Below are 10,644 nucleotides of genomic sequence, written 5' to 3'. Positions count from 1 at the left end.
GTGTTCTGTGGGCAATAGTTTTCCAAAATGCTAAACTAGGATAAATTCACTTTAATTTCCTACATGCATCTTTTGGGCTTTTGCAGCATTAGTTAATCAGAGAAAATGGAATCTAGATAGTTCTGTGTTTGAAACAAAAGCACACAAAAGCGAGGGGTGGGGCGGAGGGGGGGGGGGGGGCGGTCCTGGAAAGGTATATAAGGGGATATACTTAAGAGACAGAATGGAAAATGTGCCTATGAACAGTAGGGGGGGGAATCCCTGTTAGTGCTGTGAAGGCACGGCACAGGACAGGCTAATACACAAAGAAGAGAACCAGCCAAAGGTTGCCTTTTCTGCTGCTCTCCTGTTGCCATCATATACCCCAGTGGCAGGGTGTTACTCGGGCCGACCTCTTAGAATCCCTTTCTCCACGCAGCCCCTGCAAAGCCTGAGGAGCAGCCGGCAGATTTCTGGCGGGCTGACCAAGCGCTCAGAACGGATGGGTGTCGGAGCACCCTTTGCAGCTCTGCTGACCCCCACCAGGGCAACAGAAAACACAGGTCTTTCGCCGAGGCAGGTGAGACCCGCTCAATGGGAAGGTATTAGAGGTTCCGTCGGCGTGAACCAGAGGGAAGCAGCGACGCTTTCCAGGTTTTACAGCAGACCACCACCACCAAAAACAAACAAAAAACAACCAAACAAAAAAACACACAGAGAAAAAAAAATCGCAAACCCATCACATTTTATTTTAAACAGATGTGAGCTGACTGAGCTCAATATTTTCAGGCATTTTTAGTGCAGCACAGTGCCACGCGCTTAGCATTTGACACGAAGGCGCAGCGCTTCCAGATGCCGCGGGCATCGCTTTACACGTGCGCGACACCCGCCGGGGCACCGCCCGCCGGCCCGGGGCGGGAGCGGGCACCCAGCGCCAGCCGCGGGGCGGGCGCTCGTCGCGGAGCTCCCGGCGGGGCAGCGCTGCCCCCGCGGCGCCCCCGCCGTCCCGCCCCGCGCCGGCAGCCGCGGCCCCAGCGCCTCCGCGGGGGCCTCCCCGCCCGCCCTGGGTGGGGGGTACCGCCGGTACCGCCCGCTCCCCCACCCCCGCGCCGCCGCCGGTCACGTGGCAGCGCCCCCCGCGCCCCCAGACCGCGGCGGCATTGTGACGCAGCAGGCCTCCGCCGCGGCGGCGGCGGGAGGAGGCGCGGGCGCGGCGCGGCGGGTGAGTGCCGCCCCCGGGAGCGCGCCGCCGGGCGGCCGCTGGCCGGTGGACGGGCCGGGGCGGAGCGCGGGGCGGCGGGAGTCGGGCCGCTGCCGGAGCACTGCCTGCACCGGCGGGGAGTGGCGGGGGGCGGCAGCCGAGAGGCGGCACCTGGGTCCTTCCCCCGTCTCCATCACCCCGCGGCTGCCGTGAAACTGCCGCGGCCGAGCGGAGCGGAGGGGAGAGGTGAGGCGAGGAGGAGCGGAGCGGGCGGGGGGCTTTGTTGCCGCCGACAACGCAGTCCGCCCGGAGCGGCGGGCGGGGGGGGGGCGCGGAGACGGGCCCGGGGTCCCCCGCGGGGACTCCGCGGGGGTGGGGGGCGCGAATAGCGCTGGAGGCGCCCGGCGCGGCTGCGGGCTTCTCTCCGCCGGGCCGTCCCGGGGGGGCGCGGGACCGGGGGTGCCTGGGCGGCGGGGGGCGGGCGCGGAGCGGGGGCGGCGAGCTCCGGCCCCCGCCAGCCCGCCCCGGGGAAGTGCTTTCCGCATGAAATCAGGGCTGAGCGCGGGGGGTTTTATTGGGGCTGAGCACGTACGTGATGTCAGCTCTGCGAAGTGCCGCTGCAAAGCCCCTTGCAGCGCAATGAAACCCGCTGACACCCGAAGCCGACACAAATCTCTTTCTACTCTGCTCGGAACCGGGCGTCCCTGGGGGGGACACAGCCTTCAGCACCTTACTGTCCCACCGGGACATGCCGAAATCTGGAAGAAAATCAAGTAGGAGTTGCATGTTTGCAGTTGTGGGGAAGCAAATAGCAAAGTCGTTGTGTGGAAAAAGTGCGCCTTGGCTTATACTTGGGTCAGTCCAAGCTCGTGTTTTTTTGCAGCACCAGGGATCAAACCTTTTTCATACCCATATCACTGAGCGTTTTTATGTGAGCAAATGCAATTTATATGAAGAAGAGCTTGAGGATCAGGTCCCGATGGTACTGGATACAAACTAACTCTTCAATAGTCTCGGTCCTCATTATCGGTGTTATCACCTCATGGCACTTTCAATGGTAGGCTTGAAACCACAGCTCTTAGAGAGATATTAGTCACAACTGCTTCTCAAAAAGCCTTCCCACCCCAAAACCCACCAAAAAAACTGCTAGTGCCTATGGTTCCATAGAAAATCTTGGAAGTGTGGCCTCATTGTATGTGCCCACGATGCAGCCAGAAAAGGTAACAAAAAAGTTTTAAAAAAATTATTCCGAGGCACATCACTGGTATGTTGGAACCTTTTGTGATACTTAAATGACTGAAGAAAGGGATAAAATGATAGCACAGGAAAATCAGAATTACTTTGTATCTTGTGCAAGTAGCTCTGATCCTGCAGCCAGGAATTATGTAGAACGATGTGCACGTATTTAAGCCTGGTGCAGCATGCTGTAGCAGACTTCCATAGTGCCATGCCCTTGCTGAATTTAGTAAGTACATGTACTGCATGTGCTCCCAATGAGCCATAAATAATGTGACCCCTTGTCTTACTACGACACATAAACATGAGCTTCTTCACCTTGGAGTCCTCTGCAACTAGCTCACAGGCTGCCCAGTGAACATGGTAAGCCTCTTCTCCATACTGCTAGGCCCGTGAGTATGCCTGGCACCATACTGGAGCCATATTTTGAAGATTTTGTACCTGAGCTGGAAACCTGGTCTTGAGAGCAGGCTTGAGGAGTTGCTCAAGAGGGAGTTCAAATACAGTGAGAATGGGTTATCATGTGAATAAAACAATTAGAATTTGACCTGTCCAGTTGTCAAGAAGAGACTTGCCTCACCATCGTAGTTATAGTTCCAAAATCGTGTAGTAACTTTTCCTTTAAGTATTCCTTCAGTTAAGACAGAGGCATAGTGCTCATGCCTTGACTGAAAAGTTTCCCTTTGTAATGTTTCATTTCAGCATATTTTTGTGTGTCAAACACTGACTTAGGCAAACCGACTGTTCCACTTCACCCAGCTACTAATAGTGTCTTAAACCAGCAGCTCAGTCATTTTTCAGATCTTCGTGGTTTCTGGTGTGTGTCACTGACTCAGTGTGCTGCAGAAAGCAAATGTGGGTTGTAGGTTGTTGAAAAAGTGGGTGACATAGAATTATATCAGAGGAAGAGGACAGGGAAAAACTATCTCCAATTCCAAGGAGCCTGTAAGAGACCAGCTTGTTAAAAAATCTCCTTGTTTGAGCAAGTAGTCCAGTGTGGAGAGGGATAATCTTTCGTGTAAGGAAGTCCTATAGCAGACAGTTAATTATAGTGGATAGAAACTACTCCTCTTCTTAATGTTCGAGGTTGTTTTTGTTTGGTTGAGTTTTTATGTGTTTTTGTTGGTTTTGTTTGCTCGCTTTTTTCTGTAATGACAGCAGCATGGTAAGTAAGTATGATGTGATTTCTTCGGGGCCAGCCTCTGTGTTTACAAATTGCTGCATGTAAAAGGTAGGCTGGTTGGATGAGGTGACTGTGGTACCTTTAGAGATGCAGTCCCTTCCCTGAGTACTCTGAATAAGTGACAGGTCACTTTGCATTGATTTTTTTCATGATTGGGAAACTGTAATCCCGAATATCTATGTATTTTGTAACCATTCTTTGACAAGGCATCGCCAGACATTCAAGAAACTAGGAAGTGCCTCTTACTGCCCATTTGCTTCTCAGTTGTCCAGTCTTGCTGGGAGCTGAAACTTGTCCCCATGCAGACTCCATAAGTCTTCTTCCTACACGTACCTGAGATGGGATGCCATTTGCAGTGGTACAGCTCTTTATCTCACACAGTCCTCTTCTAGGATGTCCCAGGACCCCGTTGTTTCTACACCAACAGCAGCTCCATCCTGCTTGGACACTTGCCTGATTAGAACCAGGAAGGGGAAAGCATGACAGCCCTGCTGCAGCCGCTCTAGTTTGTGTCCTCTGAAATGGAGCCATGTGGCTAGTGCTGCCTTCATACTGTGATGAGATGCCAGCAAGAAAGGGGAGCACATAGCCAGAGGCAGCCTGGAGGGGGGGAATCAACCATCACAGACAGCAGCACTAAAGTTGTGTTGGCAATAGTGCGGTGATGTTGGTACTAGTAGTTATGGCATCATTTGATGTCCTGAATGTATGGAGTGGTGATGCTGCACCTCACAAGCACAAAGGCCAGTAGTTCCAGCAGCCTTTGTGGGATGCAGCATGTTATGTCCCCTCACCAGGTTTTAACCATTTCAGCTGACTAGATGGGAGGCGCACCAGAGCTTTATTTCCACCCCTGTCACCTGCACCACCTCTAGTCACCTGCATGAAGCTCCAGAAGCAACCCATGAATCACAAACATGGTTACAGGAACAAGGAGGGGAAGAGAAGGGAACAATTACCATTTTTATTTTAGTTTTATGACAATAAACTTACATCTTTTTCAGGTTACAGTTGAAGGTAAAATGCCAGAAGGAGAATATTCTCATCCTTCATGCAGCCATGTTAATTAATGCTAAGTAGAATAAAGTTCATATTTTTTAGGTGAAAGTCTATGTAAGGAACCTGTTTGCCAGTGCTTTATATTACTTAGAAAATACAGTGGTTTTGTACAGTTCAAATGTGTATGTTCATTGTCAAGATGAAATATACGTTAAAATTTGAGAAGTATTGGATTTTGGAAAGGCAAGTAGTTGTTCTTTTCAGCTGTTGTCAGAATAGGACCATAATTAAACTAAAGGAAATAATGCCTAGATAATTGGCAAGAGGACTTGGAGGAGCACTGTGTATGTGCTTTCTCTTTTTCTGGCAGATCTGTCTGTTTCTCAAAGGAGGCAGAGAAGATAGGCTTACATGAAGCAGGTGCATAGTAAACACAAGAGAATTGCTCTTTAAATGCAAATGTGTTTGTATGATAGATTTATATGCACAGTGGAACTATTGGAAACAAGAAAACAGAACATATGCATCAGATACTTTATTGATTTAAGATCCCAAGAGAGTTTTTAACTGAGGGGAAAAAATTAATTAATTAATTATCGTGGCAGAAATATCACCTGCTGCTTACCTGTCTAAGGTGGAACTGTAATTTCATCTTCTGAGATAAAGCTCCAAGTGATTCAGAGGTCTGAAGATCTTAAAAGTATCAAAGAGAAGTACAATTCGGCTATCTTAGTCTGACAGTTGGGGCAGTCCTTCATTAGGTGTATTTTCTTGTATGTTAAGGAGCATTTAGAAAAGCTTATTTTGACTATGAATGTGGTTGATTTTCACTTTACAAAAAAAATATTGAGAAACACTTGAAACTATTTTTCTGGTTAAAATGTAGCATTAAGTTTGCAAGGTTTGCTGTAAGCATTTCCTTTTCAGTTCCGTTTCCTCCCGTTCTTGTTTCCAGTCAAACTGCTGGCATTATTTTTCTTTGTTTATACTGGAGAAAAAGGCATTGTCTCACTTATCTTTTAAACTTAATGCAGTGTATTACATGACCTCTGTTTGTGTATAAATCCTCCCCACTCTCCTGCCATCTGTTTTATTGTTACTGTATCAATCTGGAACTTACCATTTAAAATGAAATTCTAATCAGGAACTTAACACTTCCCTTCAACCCCACCATTTTACCAAACTTGTTTACATCTGTGAGTAAAAATCAGGCTGTGCTGCATAGCTTTCTCACATGTGCATGACAAGGGTATGTGCATGATTATGATTTGAAGCTGTATTGCTTTGCTGGTTATTCATCCACGTAGTTCTTTTGCAGGATCTGGCCATACTGACTGGCATTTTTTTTAAGAAATAGGAAATACCTTTAACTCTCGAGACTAACAATATGTAACTGATTACAGGTTTACACTTGCATGTGCATATCTGATGTTCTCTTTTCCTAAAATACAACTGTAAATATTCTGCCTTTTGTATGCTACATTGTCAGTTCCAGTTGAGTCACAGTAGTAAATTTATGAAGAGCTCTAGAACTGCTTTTGAATTGATTTTAAATATTGAAGTTATCAACATGGTGAGAGATTTATTTGAATATTTGTAAATGCTGTGTCCAAGATGTTTTATTAATAAAAAAACAATCAACCAACCAACCAAAGTAATGCAAAACAAAACTGGGAAATATCGTGCACACAGATGCTAGCAAGGTAAATAAACTGCAAGTTGCATTCCGTGACCCGCACTTCCGTTGCGTTCCATCCATTTTTGCTCTTGTGCAATGAGAGAATCTTAAGGTATATGCCCTAATTATTTTAAATACTGGGATATTATCATTTTGCAAACTCCTATGTTTAGCACTGGATAAAATACAATATTTGTGCTTGTTGCTAGGACATGGGCAAACACTTATCTTGAGTTACAGAATGGAATCACCAGGAAATTGAGTTATGCTTACATCATTAATTAGTTGATTTTCATTAACCTAAGCCAGATTTTAAATAAGAGATAAATGAATTTATGGCAGCTAAATGTGAGCAACTTTGAATAAATACTGTAATCTTAAACTCTACCATATCTTAAGCTTCATATCTGCAGAATTGTAGTTACCTGGGCCACATGACTAACATTGTTCATGTTTAAGTTAATGGGCATCCTTGTGGCAGATGTGAATCATGTGAGGCACTGTAGCCATGGAACAAGCAGTAGGTTAGAAAAAGGAGGATTCGACTTTTCACTGTCCTTTTGAATATGATACATTCTACATCTTGATGCGATATTTGCTTAAAAGAATTTGATAGCATAATTTTTAGGTGGCGGAGTTTGTATTCCGCTATATATGTCTTTGTATTAGTTTTTTGTGTATGGCATTTTAAGTTTTCCATAGGAAAAGAAGAACTACCTTTCAAAGTCTATTTTTGATAACAGTACTTACTGTTGAGGTTGAACAGGCCACATATTGGAAAAAAAATGCTGTCAAAGCAATTAGTTGCAAGTTAAAGAGGACCAAATTTATTATATACTGTTACAGAGTACATGGTGCAGTTCCAAAAATTACTGGTTGGAGGTTTGCATTTAGTTCAATATGTTTGTGTTAACATTTGTTTGTGTTAGTGTACCATGTTGTATCATCGATAAATGCTAATGATACTGCTTTTGGTGATAAGTTCACTCTTAATTCCAGATTCAGGAAGCCTCTGTTTACAAATAGCTTGATAGAGTATTTATTGGAACAGAGTTTTGGGAGCAGCAATATCTGAGAGATTAATATAAAATCATTACTTACTGTTCAGCATTATGAATCTGCCACTGGTATATATGACACAAATTTAGTAATTATCTCAACTACTTGGTAGTGCTTTCAAAACCTTGATAATGTCAGTCTAATGGGTAGGTTTTTCACACTGTGCTTGGCAACTTTAGCTGTCATTCTTTAAGACTGAAAAGAGAGCAGTTAAACTCTCACCCACCTCATTGCAGTTGTTCTTGAGGGTCATAGATGAAGCACATTAGCAAACAGTGTAATGGAAATTGTATTTCTGCTCTTTACTGTGGTGGTCCCTATGTGGAGGAATTAACCATTGCCTCTCTGCATTTTGTAGTAAAGCACTTCATGAATCAGATCTGAGATGAAATGGCTGGAACAGCACTGCCTGATGACTGGAGATTTAGCTCTGACTGAGTGCTGAGATGCCCAGATCCAGATAAATAAGTGCAGCAGGACTTTGCATGTGCTCACAGTTTCTCCAGAGAGACAGACAGCAGGACAGGATTTTTATCCCTGCACTGAGAACTTTCTGTATTTTACTAGCTCGTTTCTTCCCATGGTAAATTAGCCCATACGTAATCCCTGCTTCTGTGATCCATTCCTACCAGAACTTTAGTTGTCTGAGTCAACACTTGTTTGCACATCTTTATGCTCTCCTCGTAAGGCAGCTAAGCGTGCTGAAGAACTGCTTTCCTTCTTCACTTATCTTCTGGTTGTGATTTATCAAAATGCACACAGAAACTCCCTGGAGCAAATAATTAATTACGCAGACAGTTTAAGAACATACTTATGTCCTTGTGGTCACTTGCTGGACAAATGGTAGTAAGCCATCCTTGCAAGGATGTAGTGTCTGTAGTAATTTGTAGTTCATAGCTAGCGGAGGATGTAGTATTGCAGCTGTACAGCAAAGCACCGTTTGAGAGGCGGAGGTCTTGAATTTGAAGGACTTTATCAGCTCCTGGTTTTCCGTATAATACTAAGTTCTGTCTCTGGTAGCAGCAGTGGTAGATGAAGGCGTTGTTGGTATCTTGATATTCTTGTGAAATGTCTGGCCTTGAAACAGTAGATAACTAATGTGTCTGCTTAGGTTAAGGCTTTGGTGTCTGGTGTTGGTATTTCATAGAGGAGAATGAGTGCCATTTACACGTAACACAGCTGCCTGTAGAGTGTAACTGTCTCTTCATTAGACAATAAAGCTGAGCGAGTAGCTGTACCTGAAGGACCAGGTTAATCCAACCTGACTCTGTGAATACTCACAGGTAAAGCCAACCAGCACGTTACGGTGTCCTCCAGGAGCACAAGGGAAGCAGGTTGTGTAGGGCGAGGAATTAACCCAGCTAATACAATTTAGCAAAATGGACATTCTCTCCAGCATACTTTCCTCATCAAGTCTCATATGCTTTATGATATGTTCCCAGGCTTTGCTTTTTGCAAATGCAGTTTTCAGATGAACATATATACAGTAGCACTATTTCTGGACGTGTCTACACTGTAGTTGAGTAGTGTGATTGCAGGATATGCAGACAGATCTGTACTACCTTTGATCTATATGTGATCTGAAGACATGCCAGGCTAAGGCTTAAGAGAGGGCTGTCCAAGCCTTCTGGACAGGTTGTTAAGCCATGCCGAAGTCTGCTTTTGTCTGTCTTCACTGCTATTTTTAACTATGCTATCTAGATTAGTGCTACTGTGAATACTCCTACACATGTTGACATAAATTCATGACTGCATGTCCACTACTTCACTACAAAGTTGTCAGTGAATGCTCTGCATCTGAGTGTGTGTCCCTTATTCTTTATAATGAGACAGTCCAGTTTTCTTTTCCACTGAGTTTAGTTGTTTATTTCACAATTTAATTCCCCTCTGTAAGGAATTATAGAAAGGGCAATGGAGTTTAGGAGAGACTTCCGGCAATTTTCCACTCCAAAAATTCATTTTATAATCTCTGTTCCAAGTTTGATTGTTAAGCTCAGCCATAAAGAACCTCCAAATCCAGGCCACAAGTTTTTGCAAGTGCTAAAAGCCGGATGAGAGGCCACGTTGACAGACCATTGTTAGTAACTTAGCATTTTAAAATGTTCTTTATGAAAGCATTGAATCTAAAGCAGAATTACGTGGGAGAAAAAAAAAAGTGAAATTATATGAAACATTAGCAATGAGAGTAGGGTAGTTATACATAAAACACGTTCCAACTTTATTAAAAGGATTTGAATGTATTTTAAGAGAAGTAGTCTGGATGGGGTTTCGACATTTCAAGAAAGACCCCTGCACTGCTAAGGATTTCTTTTTGGTTTTGTTGTTTGTTTGTTGTGTGGGGTTTTTGTTTGTTTGTTTTATTGTTTGTTTTTAACTGGTGTAATAAGAGTTATTTTTGCTTTGTCAGATTAATTGTTCAGTTACTCCACATTCTTTTCAACAAGGTGTGCTTCTAATTAAGTTACCATGTTATAAGAGTGAAGTCTGACAAGAAGTATACTTGCACATGCAGAAAACAGCAAAACTGATCTGTGTCTGAGGATGCAGTGTAAAAAGATCTGCTGAGTATCCAATTCTTTTACTGTGCCATTTTCATGCTATTTAATGAAGACAAGGGAGAAAACGTGGCTTGAAAATTGAAGTTAAGACATAAAAAGATGAATTAATGCGATTTTTTTTTCATGCTGCAGAAATATTTCACATAAAAGCAAGTACTGTCAAACAAAGAGGAATACAAAATAGACTCTAAAAAGGCATGTGATTCTGTGACATAAGACACGCTGTAGAGGAGTAAGGTGAAGCTGAGCTTTTCAGTCTGGTAGAATGCTGCAGCTTAGTTATGCCAAGAAAATGTTTTGTTTCAGGATAAATGGTTAAACTGAAATAAATAAAATATTCCCTCATCTCTCCTTAAACAGTTCTTTGAGAAAAGTATTTCTTACGACTGTTGTTGATACCTTTCTGAGGAAAAAGAACAACCTTGCTTCGCTGTACAGAGCCCAAGAATGTAAGCACACACCAGCTAAGCCTGGTTCTAGTACCACATTGTCTTGAATAAATTATCTAACTCTTTTTACCCATCCACCTATAAAATGAGAAGAAAATATATTAGGGAACTGCAGTAGCAGAATTGTCAATACCAACATTTTTTTGTGATATGGAGATCTAAAAGTGCCTAATACTTTTCATTACGAAAAAGGAACATAATTTTCCCAAACAGTTCCAGCACCTTCACAGTTTGAAGGTTCTAGAGGCTGAGTGTATCTCCCGTGGTGTACTTAGTCTTCCTAAGGCCCATCAGTGGTCCTG

General features: G+C 44.0%; 1 protein-coding gene across 2 annotated transcripts in view; it reads left to right on the top strand.

The window, feature by feature from the left end:
• Nucleotides 1-1,375: 1,375 nt before the first annotated feature.
• SNCAIP (synuclein alpha interacting protein) overlaps nt 1,376-10,644 on the top strand; it is a 91,287-nt gene continuing 82,018 nt past the window's right edge. For both annotated transcript variants that reach the window (XM_065656373.1, XM_065656374.1), the window contains exon 1: nt 1,376-1,426. The gene's annotated coding sequence lies outside the window, so the exon portion shown is untranslated. The remainder of the gene's footprint in view (nt 1,427-10,644) is intronic.

The sequence above is a fragment of the Caloenas nicobarica genome, chromosome Z (assembly GCF_036013445.1).
Source record: "Caloenas nicobarica isolate bCalNic1 chromosome Z, bCalNic1.hap1, whole genome shotgun sequence".
Classification (NCBI taxonomy): Eukaryota; Metazoa; Chordata; class Aves; order Columbiformes; family Columbidae; genus Caloenas; species Caloenas nicobarica.
Note: the sequence above shows the minus strand (reverse complement) of the source record. Positions and strands in the feature narration are given on the sequence as shown.